General features: G+C 44.2%; 1 protein-coding gene across 24 annotated transcripts in view; it reads right to left on the reverse strand.

The window, feature by feature from the left end:
* LOC139367067 (microtubule-associated protein 4) overlaps nt 1-19,850 on the reverse strand; it is a 120,702-nt gene extending 100,852 nt beyond the window's left edge. For 18 of the 24 annotated variants that reach the window (XM_071105043.1, XM_071105062.1, XM_071105061.1 and 15 more), the window contains exon 1: nt 19,730-19,804. The gene's annotated coding sequence lies outside the window, so the exon portion shown is untranslated. Of the gene's footprint in view, nt 1-19,729 lie in introns of all 24 variants that reach the window. The other 6 variants (XM_071105059.1, XM_071105058.1, XM_071105051.1 and 3 more) reach the window with 1 other exon arrangement.
* Between the last annotated feature and the right edge of the window lie 1,429 nt (nt 19,851-21,279).

Genomic DNA, 21,279 nt, shown 5'->3' on the forward strand with positions numbered 1-21,279 from the left:
GTTCAATTTGGTTTAAATAATGCAAAAACACAGTGTTGGAGAAGAAAGTAAAAGTGCAATATGTGCAATGTAAAAAAGCTAACGTTTAAGTTCCTTGCTCAGAACATGATGAACATATGAAAGCTGGTGGTTCAATATTCCCAGTTAAGTTTTAGGTTGTAGTTATTATGACACGTCGACTATTTCTCTCTATACCATTTGTATTTCATATACCTTTTGCTATTGGATGTTCTTATAGGCACTTTAGTATTGCCAGCCTAATCTCGGGAGTTGATAGGCTTGAAGTCATAAACAGAGATGATCTTCAAGCATTGCTAAGAGCTGCTGGCAAAACGCAGTAAAGTGCTGTTTGAATGAATGCTTACGAGCCTGCTGCTGCCTACCACTGCTCAGTCAGACTGCTCTATCAAATATCAAATCATAGACTTAATTATAATATAATAAACACAGAAATACGAGCCTTTGGTCATTAATATGGTCAAATTCAGAAACTAGAATTTCAAAAACAAAACGTTTATTCTTTCAGTGAAATACGGAAGCGTTTCGTATTTTATCAAACGGGTGGCATCCCTAAGTCTAAATATTTATGTTACATTGCAGAACCTTCAATGTTATGTCATAATTATGTAAAATTCTGGCAAATTAGTTCACAACAAGCCAGGCGGCCCAAACTGTTGCATATACCCTGACTCTGCTTGCACTAAAGTAGGCTGTGATTCAATGATAAATTAACGGCACTGCATTGATTATATGCAACGCAGGACAAGCTAGTTAACCTAGTAATATCATCAACCATGTGTAGTTAACTAGTGATTATGTGAAGATTGATTGTTCATTTGAGAACATGTTTGAAACTTGGAAACATGAACACACTAGCTAGCTCCATTCGAACAACTGACTGGAGAAATAAGCTCATCAACTCAATGCAGCAGACGTGATACCCTCTGTCATGGCATTGAAACGTCTGCTCAACAAAACTGACAGGGATGTAAACAAATGTGCACAAAATTTGAGATAAACTTTATGTGCGTATGGAACATTTCTGGGATCTTTTTTTCAGTTCATGAAACATGGGTCCAACACTTTACATGTTACGTTTATATTTTTGTTCAGTGTAGTATTCGTATTTTAATTCCTAATTCTAACGCCACCAATTCTGTCACATAATAGTGGAGTGCGCATGCCCATTCTGACTTCGACAATGCAAGATAACCAGCTAGCTAGCAGCTAGTGTGTGTCGTTAGTGCTGACTAGTTTCTATGGAGTGAAGATGGCCCCTTTTCCAGACGGTGGATGTTTTTACAGGCCCACATTGACGAATGAAACAGTTGCCATTGACAACAGTTTGCTCCGGCAACAAAACTGCCCACACAGTCTGGGAACAAGCGATTCAGTGGCATTCTCTCTTTACTGTCTGAGTTTGTAATACCATCATGTTTCAAGCAGACCACCATAGTCCCTGTGCCCAAGAACACTAAGGCAACCTGCCTAAATGACTACCGACCCGTAGCACTCAAGTCTGTAGCCATGAAGTGCTTTGAAAGGCTGGTCATGGCTCACATCAACACCACTATCCCAGAAACCCCAGACCCATACCAATTTGCATACCGCCCCAACAGATCCACAAATGATGCAATCTCTATTGCACTCCACACTGCCCTTTCCCACATGGACAAAGGAACACCTATGTGAGAATGCTATTCATTGACTACAGCTCAGCGTTCAACACCATAGTGTTGCTCAACACTAAGCTAAGGACCCTGGGACTAAACACCTCCCCCTGCAACTGGATCCGGTACTTCCTGACAGGCCGCCTGCAGGTGGTACGGGTAGGTAACTACACATATGCCACACTGATCCTCAATACAGGGGCACCTCAGGGGTGCGTGCTCAGTCCCCTCCTGTACTCTCTGTTCACTCATGACGGCACGGCCAGGCACGACACCAACAACATCATTAAGTTTTCCGATGACACAACAGTGGTAGGCATGATCACCGACAAGACAGCCAATAGGGTTGTTCCCCCTCAGGTGATTGAAAATATTTGGCATGGGTCCTCAGATCTTCAAAAAGGTTCTACAGCTGCACCATCAAGAGCATCCTCCTAACTGGTTGTATCACTGCCCGGTATGGCAACTGCTCGGCCTCTGACTGCAAGGCACTACAGAGGGTAGTGCGTACGGCCCAGTACTTCACTGGGGCCAAGCTTCCTGCCATCCAGGACCTCAAAACCAGGCGATGTCAGAGGAAGGCCCTAAAAATTGTCAAAGATTCCAGCCATCCTAGTTATAGACTGTTCTCTCTGCTACCGCACGGTAAGCACTACTGGAGCGCCAAGTCTAGGTCCAAGATGCTTCTAAACAGCTTTTACACCCAAGCCATAAGACTCGTGAACATCTAATCAAATGGCTACCCAGACTACTTGCATTGCCCACCCTCTTGTACACCACTGCTACTCTCTATTGTTATCATCTATGCATAGTCACTTTAATAACTCTACCTACATGTACATTTACCTTGACTAACCGGTGCCCCCGCACATTGACTCTGTACCAGTACCCAGTACTGGTAATGGGGACATACGTAAATGCCAACAAAATAACTTTTTGGTCAGTGTGGTGTGTGTGTGTGTCTGTAACCTTTATTTAACTAGGCAAGTCAGTTAAGAACAAATTCTTATTTACAATGACGGCCTACCCTGGGCCAAACCCGGACGACGCTGGGCCAATTGTGCGCCGCCTTATGGGACTCCCATTTACGGACGGATATGATACAGCCTGGATTCGAACCAGGGACTGTAGTAATGCCTCTTGCACTGCAATGCAGTGCTTTAGACCGCTGTGTCCATGTGTGTGCGTTAACTATTTAACTGTACTAGAATGCTAAAAAGGTCGCAATTTTTTTTTATATCGGTTATCAGTATCCGTATAGTTTTTTGGGGGGGCAAGGAAAATATTGGATATCGATATTGGCCAAAAATATCATATCAGTGCATCACTAACCTCTATGCATTATTTATCTGTGAAGTTCTAAACATTGTATCCCTTTGAATAATCCCCAGGTCAGAATCCCCAGCATGCTTTGTCCTGCTCTCTGGTGTAGGGTTAGTCTCATGGGGCTCTGTCCTAGCAGGGAGGAAGGCCCCGTTCAAAACAAAGCCTGTGGATTATACACTGTGGAGAGCACCGACAGTGGCATAGCACTCATTCAGTCATCGTGTGGTTTCTGTGATCACCCGTTTCAAACAGTTCGGTTCCTCTGTTCAACTTGGAACTGGTGTTCACATTGACTACTGCTGCTCAGAATGTTGCAGACTGTCACGGTTGTTGAAAAGGTCGGACCAAGGCGCAGCGTGTGTTGAGTTCCACATCTTTTATTTAAGTGAAACTTTCAAACATAAACAAGGAACAAAATGTGACTTACGTGGTGCCACCAGCACAAACACCAACAATATCCCACAACCCAGGTGGGAACAATGAAGTATGATCCCCAATTAGAGACAACGATAATCAGCTGCCTCTAATTGGGAACCATACCAAGTAAACCAACATAGAAATAGGAAAACTAGAACACTCCCCCTAGTCACGCCCTGACCTACAACACTATAGAAAACCAAGGGCTCTCTATGGTCAGGACATGACACAGACAAAGAAAGATGGTTTGTCACTGTCACACACAAACGTATGTGCACAAATGGACAAACACACACACAAATACATCCATCCATTCATGAACCCACCCACATGTCAAAATGTAATTTTCACAGAGGTGCCATTCCTCTCCTGGTAGGGGGAAAACAACATGTCAGGATGGCAAGTCACATGGACCAAAATAGTCTGGTAACGTGCTGCAACACAACCATCACTCAATCTGGGATGAGTGCTGTATGTTCCACATATGAATAATATGTCAGAAACATATTAATAATGCAATGGTGTCATCCACTAAGGCTTTATGAGCAGGAGGGAAATCAACTAGCACTGTTTGTTTGCTCTTTCCTGCTGTGTGGTGTGTGTGTGTGTTTTCTCTCCCAATGTCTGGGTAAATCGATGGTAAAAAGAAAAGCAGAGCCCTTGGGAGGGAAGGGGGGGGGGGCTCACAAGGTCCTCCCAAAAACCTGCTGTCAGCCATCCAACTGCTGTGTAAGGAGAGAGGGATGAAAGGAGGAGGGTAGGAGAGAGAGATGGGGCTTATCCTCTGAGCCGACATTGCAGCAGCACACTGATTACTGAGACAGGTCATCTGTGCTCAGAGAGAGTGTGTGTGTGTGTAAGCAAATCTGTAAATGCAACAGCAGATGTTCTTGTATGAGTGTGCATGTGCCCCACAGAGATAGTATTTGCACAAATGTGTGTCTATGTGTTCCTTTTATGCATTTGTCCTTGCCTGTGGATAAGTGGCAGCACCCATCCAGTCATCTCCATGTTAAAGTGTTTCCCCTGAAGAGCCTGTGTATGTCTTTGATCTGTAGCCCTCTTCACCGAGACCCAGTGTGATTAATGCAATTTGGTTTGCTTCCCCCTCCAGAAACAGAGGCTCTTCATACTTAATAGGCTTTACGCAAAAATACTCTTGACTACACGTATACTGTAAGGTATACCAACCAGGTAGCGCAGGACAGTTGCCTCCCTCTAAGCAGGGCAGTGTAAACAAAAATGTCTCGTTGAGCCAACACACTTACAGTGAACATTTTAATAGCATGGCAATGTTTCAGAAACAGCTCAAATGTACAGACATTTAGCATATTTTTTAGACTTGTTTTAATTGAGTTTTTATCTGAAATTGTAGTAACAGCCTGTAACATTCTGAAATTGTAGCTTTAAATCTCAAGCGATTATTTAGATGTTTTTGCTTGACTGCACTAAGCCACTGAGGTCCAGACAAGAAGCAACTCCCCAGGGAATAACTAACGATTTCAGTCGCAATTTGCTTTTACCTCATATAATGACTTCCATGAAATTGATCAAATGAAGCCTGGTTTGTTCTAAGGTAACTGTAATAAGGTAGCTTGTATAAGCCTAAGAGCTTGGCCTGCTATGGTTCAGCTAAACATCAGCATTCAACTACAGCCATCACGTTTGTGAGGATGCAGAAGTTATTGTTTGTTTAGCTAGCTAGCTAATGTTACCTAGCTGTGTAGCGTATACAGTGCATTCAGAATGTAGTGAGATCATTTTACATTTTCCACATTTTGTTGGGAGAAACTCTCCAAATACAGGTGTGCCAAGCTAGTAGGGTCGTACCCAAGAAGACTTGCGGCTATAATCGCTCCCAAAGGTGCTTCAACAAAGTACTGAGTAAAGGGTCTGAATACTCACAGTACTAGTCAAGATTTGGACACACCTACTCATTCAACATTTTTTCTTTATTTGTACTATTTTCTACATTGTAGAATAATAGTGAAGACATCAAAACTATGAAAGAACACATATGGAATCATGTAGTAACCAAGAAATTGTTAAACATATCAAAATATATTTGAGATTTTTAAAAAGTAGCCACCCTTTGCCTTGATGACAGCTTTGCACACTGCTGGCATTCTCTCAACCTGCTTCATGAGGTAGTCACCTGAATTGCATTTCAATTAACAGGTGTGTCTTGTTAATTTGTTAATTTGTAAAGTTAATTTGTAGAATTTATGTCCTTCTTGATGCCTTTGAGCCAATCAGCTGTGTTGTGACAAGGTAGGGGTGGTATACAGAAGATAGCTCTATTTGGTAAAAGACTGTCACGATCGTCGTAATGATGAGACCAAGGCGCAGCGTGCATAGAATTCCACATAATTTTAATAAAGAGAAACTCACTAAACAAAACAATAAAGAATAACGAATGAAACGTGAAGCTATACAACTAGTGCAGACAGGCAACTAAACATAGACAAGATCCCACAAACACAAAAGGGAAATGGATACCTAAATATGATCCCCAATCAGAGACAATGATAAACAGCTGTCTCTGATTGGGAACCATATCAGGCCAACATAGACATACAAAAAACCCTAGATGACCCACCCTAGTCACGATCACGCCCCAACCAACACAGAGAAAAAAACAGTTTACTATGGTCAGGGCGTGACACAGACCAAGTCCATATTATGGCAAGAACAGCTCAAATAAGCAAAGAGAAACGACAGTCCATCAATACTTTAAGACATGAAGGTCAGTCAATTCGGGAAAATTTCAAGAACTTTGAAAGTTTCTTCAAGTGCAGTAGCAATAATAATAATCAAGCGCTATGATGAAACTGACCCCCATGAGGACCGCCACAGGAAAGGAAGACCCAGAGTTACTTCTGCTGCAAAGGATAAGTTCAGTAGAGTTACCAGTCTCTGTAATCTGCAATTAACTACACCTCAGATTGCAGCCCAAATAAATGCTTCACAGAGTTCAAGTAACAGGCACATCTCAACATCAACTGTTCAGAGGAAACTGCGTGAATCAGGCCTTCATGGTCAAATTGCTGCAGAGAAACCATTACTAAAGGACACCAATAAGAAGAGATTTGCTTGGGCCAAGAAACACGAGCAATGTACATTATTCCAGGGAAAATCTGTCCTTTGGTCTGATGAGATCTCCGCATGCGTGGTTCCCACCGTGAAGCATGGAGGAGGAGGTGTGATGGTGCTTTTCTGGTGACATTGCCTGTGATTTATTTAAAATTCAAGGCACACTTAACCAGCATGGCTATCACAGCATTCTGCAGTGATACGCCATCCCATCTGGTTTGCATTCAGTGGGACTATCATTTGTTTTTCAAAAGGACAATGACCCAACACACCTCCAGGCTGTATAAGGACTATTTGACCAAGAAGGAGAGTGATGGAGTGCTGCATCAGATGACCTGGCCTCCACAATCACCCGACCTCAACCCAATTGAGATGGTTTGGGATGAGTTGGACTGCAAAGGAATAGCAGCTAACAAGTGCTCAGCATATGTGGGAACTCTTTTAAGACTGTTGGGAAAGCATTCCAGGTGACCACCTCATGGAGCTAGTTGAGAGAATGCCAAGAGTGTGCAAAGCTGTCAAGGCAACGGGTGGCTACTTTGAAGAATATCAAATATGTAGATTTGTATAACACTTTTTTGGTTACTACATGATTCCATATGTGTTGTTTCATAGTTTGTATGTATGTACTATTATTCTACAAGGTAGAAAATAGTAAAAAATTAAGAAAAACTCTTGAATGATTAGGTGTGTCCAAACTGGTACTTTATGTAAATGTGATATTTCAGTTTTTTTGGTTAGTCATTATGGGGTATTGTGTCAAGGGGCCTGAATATTTTCAGAATGACACTGTATGATAATGTTACTGTACTTTTATATTCGTATGGGAATGCGAATATAAAAGTACTAACAGCTAATTGAATGTGTACGGACAAGAAAATAAACCCTTTAATTGTCTGCACAGGCTTGTGGATTGTTGCATTATTCAAGAGTGTAATATGGTTTGGTTGCATTATTCAATAGTGTAATTAGGGCTGGGCGATATGGCCTAAAAAGCATAAGCTTTGTTGTACAATAAAATGTGAAATACACTGCATTTCAAAACAGTGAGCAATAATCTAATGAATTCAGGGCTGGTGAAATTATACCTGCCTTCCACAACCATAAGACCCACTAATAATTCAATTATTTTATGAAAAGTTTAACCTGTTTTTTCGCAATAACCACTGATCTGGCTTTCAAGTCTGTCTACAAAAATGCCCTTTATGTTACAAAATGTAACCAGACCCATGAATAATGTACATTCATTAATAACGACTAACTTCTTGTAGCAGGCATTATCGAAAATTAACACCGGTCTCATCAGCAGTCTCTCAAGCACAAGCCCACATGCTAGTGAGTAGCCAGCTAATCTTTATATTTCAAGTTTAGCCAACTCACAGGCAATGTGACCAGCAAAGCACCATCACACCTCCTCCTCCTATTTGCTAGCTAACAGGGTAGAACAGTTGAATTGTTATGAACACACCCTTCTGTCCAACTATTTGAACAACATGCTAGTAGGCCTGGGACGATACCAGTATTGCAATATTTTTTCCATGGCAAAAATGAAACCAAGAAGCAGACCAAACTCTTTGGTCCTTTAAAAACCTTCTGAATGTAAAATACTGTGTGCTATAGCTTGGAAAATAAATGTGACTCTGTATCACAACATAATGATGTTTGTTTCCAACATCAGGGCTGTTTTCCTAAAGAAGTTGCGTGCCCTTCGCGTTTTGATTCCTTGCAGCGATACTAATAAGTATAGCGATACTGGATTCGTCTCGGTCCTACATGCGAAGGGCATTTAAGACTATTCTTGATTTTATCTTGTCTTAACATATACTAAATAATAAACTCAGCAAAAAAAGAAACGTCCTCTCGCTGTCAACTGCGTTTATTTTCAGCAAACTTAACATGTTTAAATATTTGTATGAACATAACAAGATTCAACAACTGAGACATAAACTGAACAAGTTACACAGACATGTGACTAACAGAAACGGAATAATGTGTCCCTGAACAAAGGGGGGGGGTCAAAATCAAAAGTAACCGTCAGTATCTGGTGTGGCCACCAGCTGCATTTAAGTACTGCAGTGCATCTCCTCCTCATGGACTTCACCAGATTTGCCAGTTCTTGCTGTGAGATGTTAACCCACTCCTCCACCAAGGCACCTGCAAGTTACCGGACATTTCTGGGGGGAATGGCCCTAGTCCTCACCCTCCGATCCAACAGGTTCCAGATGTGCTCAATGGGATTGAGATCCGGGCTCTTCGCTGGCCATGGCAGAACACTGACATTCCTGTCTTACAGGAAATCACGCACAGAATGAGCAGTATGGCTGGTAGCATTGTCATGCTGGAGGGTCATGTCAGGATGAGCCTGCAGGAAGGGTACCACATGAGGGAGGAGGATGTCTTCCCTGTAACACACAGCGTTGAGATTGTCTGCAATGACAACAAGCTCAGTTCGATGATGCTGTGACACACCGCCCCAGACCATGACGGACCCTCCACCTCCAAATCGATCCCGCTCCAGAGTACAGACCTCGGTGTAACGCTCATTCATTCCTATGATGATAAACGCAAATCCGAACATCACCCCTGGGGAGACAAAACCGCGACTCGTCAGTGAAGAGCACTTTTTGCCAGTCCTGTCTGGTCCAGCGACGGTGGGTTTGTGCCCATAGGCAATGTTGTTGCCGGTGATGTCTGGTGAGGACCTGCCTTACAACAGGCCTACAAGCCCTCAGTACAGCCTCTCTCAGTTTATTGTGGACAGTCAGAGCACTGATGGAGGGATTGCCCTGGCCACATCTGCAGTCCTTATGCCTCCTTGCAGCATGGCTAAGGCACGTTCACACAAATGAGCAGGGACCCTGCTACTCTTTCTTTTGGTGTTTTTTCAGAGTCAGTAGAAAGGCCTCTTTAGTGTCCTAAGTTTTCATAACTGTGACCTTAATTGCCTACCATCTGTAAGCTGTTAGTGTCTTAATGACTGTTCCACAGGTGCATGTTAATTAATCATTAATTGTTTATGGTTAATTGAACAAGCATGGGAAACAGTGTTTAAACCCTTTACAATGAAGATCCGTGAAGTTATTTGGATTTTTACGAATTAACTTTGAAAGACAGGGTCCTGAAAAAGGGACATTTATTTTTTTGCTGAGTTTATGTGTGAAATTTGTTTTGATTTAGAATGGACCATTATTATATACCTTGGAACAGGGGCAGGGGAAACAAATATATGTCACCTGTGCATTTAAAGAGCGAATGGAGGACGCTATTCCCATGGTTCATTTTGAGAGAGATTTCCAGTAAGGAGGGAGGACATGAGAAAGATATCCAGTAAGGAGGGAGGACATGAGAAAGATATCCAGTAAGGAGGGAGGACATGAGAGCGAGAGAGATATCCAGTAAGGAGGGAGGACATGAGAGAGATATCCAGTAAGGAGGGAGGGCATGAGAGCGAGAGAGATATCCAGTAAGGAGGGAGGGCATGAGAGCGAGAGAGATATCCAGTAAGGAAGGAGGACATGAGAGCGAGAGAGATATCCAGTAAGGAGGGAGGACATGAGAGCGAGAGAGATATCCAGTAAGGAGGGAGGACATGAGAGCGAGAGAGATATCCAGTAAGGAGGGAGGACATGAGAGCGAGAGAGATATCCAGTAAGGAGGGAGGACATGAGAGCGAGAGAGATATCCAGTAAGGAGGGAGGACATGAGAGCGAGAGAGATATCCAGTAAGGAGGGAGGACATGAGAGCGAGAGAGATATCCAGTAAGGAGGGAGGACATGAGAGAGATATCCAATAAGGAGGGAGGGCATGAGAGCGAGAGAGATATCCAGTAAGGAGGGAGGGCATGAGAGCGAGAGAGATATCCAGTAAGGAGGGAGGACATGAGAGCGAGAGAGATATCCAGTAAGGAGGGAGGACATGAGAGCGAGAGAGATATCCAGTAAGGAGGGAGGACATGAGAGCGAGAGAGATATCCAGTAAGGAAGGAGGACATGAGAGCGAGAGAGATATCCAGTAAGGAGGGAGGACATGAGAGCGAGAGAGATATCCAGTAAGGAGGGAGGACATGAGAGCGAGAGAGATATCCAGTAAGGAGGGAGGACATGAGAGCGAGAGAGATATCCAGTAAGGAGGGAGGACATGAGAGCGAGAGAGATATCCAGTTAGGAGGGAGGACATGAGAGCGAGAGAGATATCCAGTAAGGAGGGAGGACATGAGAGCGAGAGAGATATCCAGTAAGGAGGGAGACATGAGAGCGAGAGAGATATCCAGTAAGGAGGGAGGACATGAGAGCGAGAGAGATATCCAGTAAGGAGGGAGGACATGAGAGCGAGAGAGATATCCAGTAAGGAGGGAGGACATGAGAGCGAGAGAGATATCCAGTAAGGAGGGAGGACATGAGAGCGAGAGAGATATCCAGTAAGGAGGGAGGACATGAGAGCGAGAGAGATATCCAGTAAGGAGGGAGGACATGAGAGCGAGAGAGATATCCAGTAAGGAGGGAGGACATGAGAGCGAGAGAGATATCCAGTAAGGAGGGAGGACATGAGAGAGAGATATCCAGTAAGGAGGGAGGACATGAGAGAGAGATATCCAGTAAGGAGGGAGGACATGAGAGAGAGATATCCAGTAAGGAGGGAGGACATGAGAGAGAGATATCCAGTAAGGAGGGAGGACATGAGAGCGAGAGAGATGTCCAGTAAGAAGGGAGGACATGAGAGAGATATCAAGTAAGAAGGGAACACATGAGAGAGATATCCAGTAAGAAGGGAACACATGAGAGAGATATCCAGTAAGAAGGGAGGACATGAGAGAGATATCCAGTAAGAAGGGAGGACATGAGAGAGAGAGAGATATCCAGTAAGGAGGGAGGACATGAGAGAGAGAGATATCCAGTAAGGAGGGAGGACATGAGAGAGAGAGAGATATCCAGTAAGGAGGGAGGACATGAGAGAGAGAGAGAGATCCAGTAAGGAGGGAGGACATGAGAGAGAGAGAGAGATATCCAGTAAGGAGGGAGGACATGAGAGAGAGAGAGAGATATCCAGTAAGGAGGGAGGACATGAGAGAGAGAGATATCCAGTAAGGAGGGAGGACATGAGGGCGAGAGAGATAACCAGTAAGGAGGGAGGACATGAGAGCGAGAGAGATATCCAGTAAGGAGGGAGGACATGAGAGAGAGATATCCAGTAAGGAGGGAGGACATGAGAGAGAGAGAGAGATCCAGTAAGGAGGGAGGACATGAGAGAGAGAGAGAGATATCCAGTAAGGAGGGAGGACATGAGAGAGAGAGAGAGATATCCAGTAAGGAGGGAGGACATGAGAGAGAGAGATATCCAGTAAGGAGGGAGGACATGAGGGCGAGAGAGATAACCAGTAAGGAGGGAGGACATGAGAGCGAGAGAGATATCCAGTAAGGAGGGAGGACATGAGAGAGAGATATCCAGTAAGGAGGGAGGACATGAGAGAGAGAGATATCCAGTAAGGAGGGAGGACATGAGAGAGAGAGATATCCAGTAAGGAGGGAGGACATGAGAGAGAGAGAGATATCCAGTAAGGAGGGAGGACATGAGAGAGAGAGAGAGAGAGATATCCAGTAAGGAGGGAGGACATGAGAGAGAGAGAGAGATATCCAGTAAGGAGGGAGGACATGAGGGCGAGAGAGATATCCAGTAAGCAGGGAGGACATGAGAGAGATATCCAGTAAGGAGGGATGACGTGAGAGAAAGGAGGGAGGACATGAGGGCGAGAGAGATATCCAGTAAGGAAGGAGGACATGAGAGAGAGAGAGAGAGATATATAGTAAGGAGGGAGGACATGAGAGAGATATCCAGTAAGGAGGGAGGACATGAGAGAGAGAGATATCCAGTAACGGGGGAGGACATGAGAGAGATATCCAGTAAGGAGGGAGGACATGACAGTGAGAGAGATATCCAGTAAGGAGGGAGGACATGAGAGCGAAAGAATGCAATATATAAAAAGAGAGAGAGGTCCTGTGAGTTGTAGCTATGTTCTCCTCTCTCTAATGGTATTAGTGCACTCAGGGACATTTCGGTTCAATATAATTCAGACCCTGATGTAGCCCATTAGGTTGTACTCTGGAAGAGGGAGGAGGGAGAAAGAGAGAGAGCATAGTTCTGCTCTAAAAGTACTTAAGCCACTGCCACACCCTGTACTAGCCAATCCCCCTCTCCACTCCTCCTTGGGCCTCTCTCTCTCGTCTGACAAGCCAGTCTGAGTCTCTGTGTGGGAGGGTGAGGGTTGGGATAGAGTGACAGAGAATTAATTCCCCTGTGCCAATTCCCTGTGTCTCCCTCCCACGTTTATGTGCATGTAGGTTCTCTCTCGCTCACGCGCACACACACACACACACACACACACACACACACACACACACACACACACACACACACACACACACACACACACACACACACACACACACACACACACACACACACACACACACACACACACAGCGCTGGGTCTGTGTTTGCCAGGATTGGAAACTATGCTGCCCATTGTTGCAGAGCGAGGCTTGACACATCGCAATGGAACGCATAGCAGCACAGACACAAAGGACAATTCTAATCCCAAAACAAACACTAACACACAGGTAGCAGACACACTAAGCCAGGCCTAAGTCTGAGGGAACATTAGCGAACAAATAAACTAAAGCTCAGTCCTATGTTGTAGTATTAATGGTTAATAGGAAGTTCTCCAAAAGAGAGTCAAGTAAGGTACTCAAAGCAGCTCTCTCTCCTCTCCCTGATGATTACCTTTGGTAATGGTGGTTCTCTCTCTCCTCTCCCCCTCCCTCCTCCATGATTACCTTTGGTAATGGTGGTTCTCTCTCTCCTCTCCCCCTCCCTCCTCCATGATTACCTTGGTAATGGTGGTCCTCTCTCTCCTCTCCCCCTCCCTCCTCCATGATTACCTTTGGTAATGGTGGTCCTCTCTCTCCTCTCCCCCTCCCTCCTCCATGATTACCTTTGGTAATGGTGGTTCTCTCTCCCCCTCCCTCCTCCATGATTACCTTTGGTAATGGTGGTTCTCTCTCTCCTCTCCCCCTCCCTCCCTCCTCCATGATTACCTTTGGTAATGGTGGTTCTGTTTCTCCTCTCCCCCTCCCTCTTCCATGATTACCTTTGGTAATGGTGGTCCTCTCTCTCCTCTCCCCCTCCCTCCTCCATGATTACCTTTGGTAATGGTGGTTCTCTCTCTCCTCTCCCCCTCCCTCCCTCCTCCATGATTACCTTTGGTAATGGTGGTTCTCTCTCTCCTCTCCCCCTCCCTCCTCCATGATTACCTTGGTAATGGTGGTCCTCTCTCTCCTCTCCCCCTCCCTCCTCCATGATTACCTTTGGTAATGGTGGTTCTCTCTCTCCTCTCCCCCTCCCTCCTCCATGATTACCTTTGGTAATGGTGGTTCTCTCTCCCCCTCCCTCCTCCATGATTACCTTTGGTAATGGTGGTTCTCTCTCTCCTCTCCCCCCTCCCTCCCTCCTCCATGATTACCTTTGGTAATGGTGGTTCTCTCTCTCCTCTCCCCTCCCTCTTCCATGATTACCTTTGGTAATGGTGGTCCTCTCTCTCCTCTCCCCCCTCCATGATTACCTTTGGTAATGGTAGTTCTCTCTCTCCTCTCCCCCCTCCCTCCATGATTACCTTTGGTAATGGTAGTTCTCTCTCTCCTCTCCCCCCCTCCCTCCTCCATGAATACCTTTGGTAATGGTAGTGGTTCTCTCTCCCTTTCCCTCCATCCATCTATCTCTGTGTGTCTAGCTGTGTGGTGATAATGGTGGTGTTGGATGTGTCCCAGGCGACACGGTGGCTATAATTCTGCTGGAGGCCTGATTGACAGTTAAAGCCAAGCTGCGGCCCGGCTGCCTCCGTTGTCCTGTTGCGGGGGATTACACCGCCCGCCAACCCTTTGCTGCCTCACTCCTCTTTCCATCCTTCTCTCCATTCTTCATTCACTCGCTGCTGTCACGCAATCTCAAAGTCGTGGTCGACTATGGACGACCACTTGGCCGAAAGCCAACCAACTTAATAAAGCACAGAACGATATCGCTCGCCGGTTTATCCTCCATTTACTAATCCAAAGTAAAGTCCCATATAGCCACCTCCTTCTCCTGCCATCCTTACGCTCTAACCTCACCAGCATTCCAGTTGTTCTATCCATTCTCCTCCATCTTATCTTCCTGTTGTTTTTCACTGATAAAAAGTGCTTGCACTTAAAATGTCTATGTGGCAGTCTAAGCTTTGAATTTTTAAGAGATCCCAAGCAAAGCTCTGTACAGTATAGTACTGTTTGGTAATGGGTCAATTGGCGTGATAAGACCAGTGACTAGGAATGCATAATTAATGTAAACTAGAAAGGTTTCTGTTGATGCACTGCTAAATGGAGGGAAGGAGCGTTGCCTTGAACTGGCAGAAAACACAAACAAACTAAAAGAGGGTGGTGATTTGATAGGCTAATGTAGAAACACAAGCTGTGAATGGGTGAAACTTGTCCACAGCGATACTGGACAAGCTCAGACAGCACAATCTGGCACAACCATAAACAACACTTAAGTAATCACCAATCGGTATTGGTGATTACACAAAACTCAAAGTAAAATGGCCGTCTTTGGACTGATTCCTCTTGCTATTATCCAGGTGTGAAAAAGTAACAACTACGACCGACCACCAACTAACACAACCTACTTCAAGGTGAGAAGAAATGTGGGAGGTGCTGTACACAATGCCAACAACTCTTCGTGATCCTCTCAGAAATGACAACCTAGCATAATTGAGATAAACCATTGTTGCATTCCAATCCCAGACCCATATTCTTCCAATCAGCCAGCAGACTATGTATAACTCCAGTCCTGTTCGGAGCGCCCTGGAAGTACAAGAACCCTTCTGCCAGCACATTAGACTCCCTGGAATGGGTCCAAAACTATCACAGACGTCTCAATGAGACACTTACAGTCAGAGCTAGGAGAGATGAAGCCAGAGATGTTCCATTGGGTGAATGATTGATGCTTTTAAAAGGGAGACACAGTCCTGTCCAATCAGGCTTACAACATCTTCACCCTGTCAATTATGTATAGCCTTTGAGCATGTGCCCACAAAAAAGTCAACTTATTATCACACATGATTGTAGAAGTGAAACTATTCAAACTACCCAATAGGTATAAACTGTCCATATAGATAGATGTAACAGTATATAACAGTTTATGTTATGTTATATTCACATTCGCAGGTAACTGTCCTGTTATTGGCCATAAAAGCAGGCGACCTTAGTATCGATCCCTGCTCACGGATGTCAGACTGACCGGACGGATAAGAAACAAGGCTTCTGTAATTGCATTATGGATAATCCATCCGATCAACTACAGATTGGGCCAACAGCAATAATGACAGTGTCCTGGTTGTCATGACGATCAGTGGCTTGGGGCAGAGGTAGGAGGCTGGGGTACACCACACCGTGATACAGCGATCAGGAGTGAAGACAGTCACGCCAACTCCCTAAGCCCTACAGCCTCTGTTTGGTTACCATTACCTCACTGTACCGACACCGCCTGATATCCATCACAGGCCCTGACCCATCCCTGTCCTTTGTCTGACCTAGCGTGAGCTGTAGTGCCCCTACTGGACCGCACAGCATCACGCATGCTCTCTGAGGACAGCCACTCCCATCATGGCTGTAATGGTGGTTAATTGAGGGGCAAAAATACTACATCGTTTGAAAATACTGAAGAAATGGGTGATTGATTTCCCATGCTTCCCATAGGCCTAAACTCCATTGACAGGCTCTTTAAGAGGGCCTGTCTATCTATGGTTGACCAGGCCTCTCTAGGTCTAAAGTTACTGTGGCTTGACTTCCTATCTCTGCTGCAACACACGCTGCCAAGGGTCCCACTTCAGATGGATCATGCAGTCCAGGCTAGCAGAGTCATGGTGAGCAGCAGCAGCCACAGGGATAGGAGACACAGATCAGACCAGATTAGCAGAGGGAGAGTGGAGGGGAATTGAGAGTGCTAGTTCTCCTCAATTGGTTTCTCCTATTCACTCTTGCTAGCTAGACTGGGGGCCCATCTCACCTATGTATACTCGTTCATCAATTCGTACCCTTCCTGATAACCTCAATTGAATTCAGTCGTTTTGTAATAACCACCCTTGTGTAATAATCCAAGCACACAAGTGAGGGTTTTAGTGCATAATGAAAATGTGTCCCATGCGTGTAGTTGGAGCGGTGGTCACTGTACACTATGCACATCGGTCTCTATTGAGGTAGGATTCATTTTATTTCTATAGTCCTTTCACTTCTAATTTAAAAAGAATGACAGTTGTAGATCATTTTAACACGGACTTGGTACGTTTCCCAACAGTGCTGTCGAGCTTTAGGGGCTTATTTTGTTACATTTTAACTCCAGAGAGTGTAGTACGTCATGCCATGTGTATCCGAGAAGCAATCCCCTTTGCAGGGCACGATATAGAAAAAAAACTAACTTGTGATAGTGTAATGACATTACAAATCCACCCGAGGAATTTTCCCAAAAGTTTTGTTTGTGTTTTAGATTTTCTTCTTCATGAGGCATGTAGACACTGTCGACTGACAGCCGTAAAAGGTTAGTTTCTCCACCCCAAAGCTAACATTTCTTGTCACTTGCGCTGTGATCTTAGGATTCCTCTCTCTGTCTGTCTCCTCCCTGTAGCATTCCAAACCAAAGCTTCCACAATCCACTAGATGTGTTTCTGAATAAATACATTCCATTCCAAAGCGCTTTTTTATTGTGCCGCCTCGATGGAGTGATTACTACGTAGCTTCCAGGTTGCCTGCTCCTGTTTAGACGGCTAGAAGCTGAACGAGACATTACATTAACATGCACTGGCACAGAGACCAAATAGTACAATAAAATGGGTCGTTTCAACCACAAGTAGATATCGACAATTCTTTGACAACAACGTGAGCACGGTTAATGAAATCACCACTGTTTGAATTGTTGTACGAGGTGAATGGGGATGCGTGAAACTACACAGTTGACACGAGGAAAAACTAGGTTGACCAATACAAACCTCTAACAACCTAACCAAAGGTCACTAATGATTAGCAGACTTTTACCCAGGGCAGGCTAGATAGGCTACTTTCATTTTGATATGTTTGACATATGACACAGTAATCCTAGTGAAACCATTCCAGGTCAGGTCAAGTCCAGAAGTTATCCTTTGGGATACGAAAACATCAACGAGTGCATGTCTGCATGATTAATCCACAGCCTAACATACTTCCCCTCTTAGCTCAGCTATGCTACAAGCTAGCATGGGCCACGAGACAAAGAAATGGAAACCCACACACACGCAGATTAGATGACGCCTCCACCTCATTTGGCCAATTTGGTCTGATAGGAGTGTGTGGATTCGTGCCGGAAATGTCTCTAACTGCAGCGGTGCCAAAGAAAGGGAGTAAACATATGCACAGTTAAGATAAATATGCTTTTTATTGTCACATACACCGGAATAGGTGCAGTGAAATGTGTTGTTTTACAGGGTCAGCCAGAGTAGTACAGCAACCCTAGAGCAAATTAGGGTTAAGTGCCTTGCTCACGGGCACATCGACACCATCGATTTTTCACCTTGTCGGCTACTGGCCTAACACTCTAACTGATAGGCTACCTGCCACTCTAAGTTACGCTTTACATTAACGTTGCTATTCTGTAATGATACTATAATTACTAACAACAACAACCTTATTACTGTAGTAATTACAGCATCACTCATAGGTATAAGAGAATCTTAATGTATGGTGTTAGCCTCACCTGCATGTTTCTAAAGGTAAAATGTATCATTTGACAATCAGACAGAATATAGCCAGTAACGAAGCCGCCGCTGGGTTAGATAGACCCACCTCTGATTCCTGCCTGTAGTAATCTGGGGAGGATTGTCCAGTAATCTCCTGCAGGATCCACACTCCTCTCTAATAGCAAGAATAATCCTCTCTCTGCTCTTCCTCTTATCATTCCTATCATCAATATCTAGGAGGTATGGCAGCACAAGAGGCCTAAGGACTGATAATAGTCTACATAAATGAAATAGGCAGCCCAACACTGAGAGAAAGTAACTCAGTGTTTACAGTAATGTGATGGAATGGGGTGGCCAGTTGGCAGAGGGTACATGTTCCTTTTCATGGATAGGCCTACAGACTGCACTTTGAAACACATGGCAGTGAAAGATAGAATTGTCAATAACTGCTCCAAGCAGACAGCACATGTTCAAGATAAACAGCTTTCTGGCTACAGTGCAATATCTCAGCTGCTGTGTAGTAGCCCTGAAGGTTGCTTTGGAGATTATATTCACTAAATCATAGCCGATAAACTCAACTCCAAGATTTATGATGTAGTTGAGCGGGCTACTAGTGTGGGTTTTTATTTTTTTTAAATTACAGATTTCAACACCCAAAGAAAAGCCCGCAATTAAACACGATATTTTTCTGTGTAATTGCGGGCTAGTTTTTTAAATAACAACTTTATAAAAACGTATAAAAACCCACACTAGTCGCCGCTCAACTCCATCATTAATCGTTGAGTTTAATCCGCTAACTAAATCAGAGCATAACACGTAGCCTATTCCAGCCTTATAGGAAATTAAAACTACATTTTACTGCGGCTGTACAGTCAAAACAGAAAACCGTAACATCGAAATGATCCAAATGTCACAATGTTGCAGAGTATTCAAAGTTCACATTTGTCAACAGTCGGATTTGAAGAAGCTCTGCGGGAGGTCCCGACTAAACTGGAGGTCCCGACTGAGCTGAAGCCCCACAAACAAACAAAAAACACCCCCTTAACATTAGGAATTGCACTTTATAAAGGCTTATACCAATAGGAACCATGTGCGCAGTTGCTTAGCCCTAATTGAATGACGTTATGGCCACACACACACACACACACACACACACACACACACACACACACACACACACACACACACACAGTCAAGCTTGCATAACTTTGCGAACAGCCATAGCTCCTGCGCTGTGACACTCGGGTGTGACACTGCGACTTCACCCATGCACTTCTTGCTATGATGCGTAACGTGCGTATTTCTCATCCAAAATCACCGTCCCTTCTTCACTGATAAATAAACAAACCATATCAGAACAACATGATAGCCGTAACCCGAGGTACCTAGAGGATTTGCCCAATAAAAGGATGAGTTTATTTTGAGTTGACTCACCGTTTGCTGAATATTTTTGACAGTTTGTCGGGAGTCTCCGAGTGTAGCTGCCACCACGATGATGATCCGCCCTCCCGTACTGCGCTTCAGTGACCGCAGGGTAACATTACCGCCTACAGACAGATTCCTCCAATCAAAATCCCAAAATACCAACTGACTGAAATTTTATCCAATGATAATGGCGAAAATGTCATTTTGACAGAGGCTACCTCCAATCACAGCTTTGTATTTTACAAGCGAACGCCCTGATGGTTTCCTTCGGCACTGTAATTTACTTTGATCGACAACCAGAACGTACAATGAGTAAGTTTGACGCCTTTTACGGGACTATATTGGCCCAATAGGCAACCATAAGAAGAACAGCCATTGAAGAGTAAAACGTCAGAATGTCGCTGGCGGACAGTCTACATGGCTAGATCATATATCAATCGCATTGGGCGCGTTGGAACGGATCACTTTTATCAAGTCGGTGGTCACTGCCTTTCAAATTGTATTGCATTATGGGGGTAAAAGAAAATCTGACTTGCGCCGACATGTCGACTACATTAACTTTACAACAACCCTAGGATCGAAGGTCATGAAGTTTCAACTGCAATTTTATGTAGTTGCTCCTCACTAGCTGCAACTTGCAGCCATCGCCTGCATTGTGGGAGGCACTAATTGTCAACCAATCATTCGTGTTTTTGTTTGATTGCCGCGAACGTGACCAAATAAGTTACTGAAACAGGAAGTAACTTGCCCGTAATTCATATCTAAACAGTGTACAAGTGAATGTAATATTTGAGTCTAACTCCAATTAATAGTACAATGTAAGCCTACGCACGTATATTTACAGTGTGTGATATGGAGGTTGGAGACATGTTTATTTCAACATTTCAAAGAAACGTATAAACAATGGCAACATTGCCATGTTGCATTGAGCCATGCTTGTTGGAAAACCAAATCATTGTTCCGACTTTTGGCTGTCGTAGATGCACCTCCCCGAATTCACTCCTCGACTTTTATCTGCAGTTGGTTGCTTTATCAGCCTTACCACTCAAACAAGCCAATTGTGTGGTGTGACGATGCAGGTTTTAAATTCGAATGCATAAAAAAGTGCATTATTCATCAGGCCTATGGGCTTGCTAGGCTATAGCATAGGCCTAATCTTCTTATTCGATTTAATGAGCAGTGTTGGCTGGAATTACCAAATCATAATATCCTTTATAAGCTGTAGAAATATTGTAAATGGCAGTTAATGCTATAAAACATGATTCCCAAAATGCATAGAAAAGTACCATAACTTACCCTGACACTAAGTTACTGCATTACTTTGTAAAAAAAAAAGTAATGTTTCAGTGTTTAACTGTAACCACTCATTAACATTGTATCACCGAGTTTGGAAACAATTTCAGTTACTGTTTCAACCCTTTTGCATTAAATTATACAATGTCGCCATCGCATGGCCAAAAGCTCACCTCTCAGTGGTGGACGCATAGAGATAGACAGAGGTGGTACTTCCTATGGGTTTGGAAAGGATCACATAATTCCATCCAGGTCATCGGGAGGGA

Source organism: Oncorhynchus clarkii, chromosome 15 (assembly GCF_045791955.1).
Source record: "Oncorhynchus clarkii lewisi isolate Uvic-CL-2024 chromosome 15, UVic_Ocla_1.0, whole genome shotgun sequence".
Taxonomy (NCBI): Eukaryota; Metazoa; Chordata; class Actinopteri; order Salmoniformes; family Salmonidae; genus Oncorhynchus; species Oncorhynchus clarkii.